This window comes from Fukomys damarensis, unplaced genomic scaffold (assembly GCF_012274545.1).
Source record: "Fukomys damarensis isolate Sample0158 unplaced genomic scaffold, DMR_v1.0_HiC HiC_scaffold_25, whole genome shotgun sequence".
Taxonomy (NCBI): Eukaryota; Metazoa; Chordata; class Mammalia; order Rodentia; family Bathyergidae; genus Fukomys; species Fukomys damarensis.
In genome coordinates, this window is record NW_022900937.1 from 22,179,776 (window position 1) to 22,181,529 (window position 1,754).

Below are 1,754 nucleotides of genomic sequence, written 5' to 3' on the forward strand. Positions count from 1 at the left end.
CGTTCCGTCACGGGCGCGCTGGACCACTCTGCGCACGCTCTCGAGGAGGCGCCGAGTCACGAGGTCACGTCCGAACCAATCGCCGCGTAGCCTGCGACTGGGCTCGCCTCCACTCGCGACGCCAGCCCTGGGGCGCCTGCGCACTGATCTCTAGTTGGGAGGGAGCGCGGAGCCAGGAGTGGCGCCTGCGCCGTAGAGGGCGGAAGACGCGTGCAGAAAGAAGAGGGGCCCTGTGGCGCTCCTAGAGCTTTAGGAGGGAGAATGTTTACGTTTGGCGCCTCCTGTGGCTGGGATGAATGATCGGGAAAGACCCTCCAAGTAATGTGTATACGGGAAGGATCCTCTAACCTGACAGTAAACTCTGGAATCTCGTCCTTCAAATATATATTCATATGTACCAAAAATATATACCGGGGATCGAACTCGGGACCTTCCACTTGCGTGGCAGGCGGCGGCACCCCAAACTAAACCCCCGCCCCTATTATATTTAACTCCTTTGCTCTTTTGGTAACTTTGAAGGGCTGGAAAGCCACCTAGCCTTCTAACCAAACAAGGTAGGTTCAAAGCTCGGTTGTAGCACTTACTGCTTGTGCATTTTCAAAAGAAGACTTTTCACGCTGAGTTTTAATTCTCTCATTTTCGAGGTGGAGACAATGACTCCTATTTCAAAGGGCTTTTTTGGAGAGGGAGAAATGAGATGACACCTAATTTTATGAAATTTCCATTTTTGTAGGGTATAAACGAGGACGTGTAATTTCATAAGATTCAAAGTAACACGTTTAGGGCCGGGGATTTAGCTCAGTGGTTCCACCGCCTGCCTCTCAAGTGCAAGGCCCCAAGTTCGATCCGTGGTACCAAAAAAGTAAAAAAAAAAAAATTTTTTTTTAAGTAGATTGCCTAGACTAGGAAGTACAGATGTCCAATTTACAAGGTTTGACTTAAGGATCTTAACTTTATGATGGCTCAAAAGCCATAACCATACTCTAAATTTGAATTTCGGATATTTCCTGGGCTAGTGATACGTACTACATTCGGTCTTGGTGAGAGTAGCCGAGGCCAAAGCAACCCAAGCAGCCATCATAGTGTCCCCAGACAGGTGTCTCTTTCCCACCCAATATCCAGGTTCTTTGTATCCAGAACACTGAATTGATTATACGTAGTAAGAAAGGCAGAGATTTATTAAAAGGAAAGTACCCTCCACCGAGGAGTGGACTGATAAGAAAGCTCAAGGACAGTGTTAGGAGTTGAGGAGCAGTTTTAGGTTTAAGGCTAGAATGCACTTGGGAGAATTCCAAGCAGACAGAGCTCAGAGGTTGTAAGGATCAATAGGAAAAGTAAACCCTAGGGAACAGGAATTGAGCCACTGAGCCTGCCTTGCAAGCGTTAAATTCTGAGTCCAATCCCGGTTACCCCCCATCCCCCAAATAAAAGGTCCACCCTCAAGAATGGAGGGCGAGGCTGGGGATTTAGCTCGCCTGCTTTACAAGCACAAGGATCCGAGTTCGATACCCGGTACCAGAATGGAGGGTGGGCACAGCCAGAGATGGCATCTGCAGGAAGTTCGCGCGGGGGCGGCGGGGGGCTTTTCTTTTGCTTTCCTACGGTGTGGAGAGTTGCCAAGGGTGATAACTGACTAGGCTCTTTCCAATTAACTAAGTCTTCCACCCTTAGGTCTTGAGGAGATTTACTGACTTTATTTTGGGTTTTTTGTTTTTTGTGTTTGGGGTTTTTTTTTTTGGTTTTTTTTTTTTTTT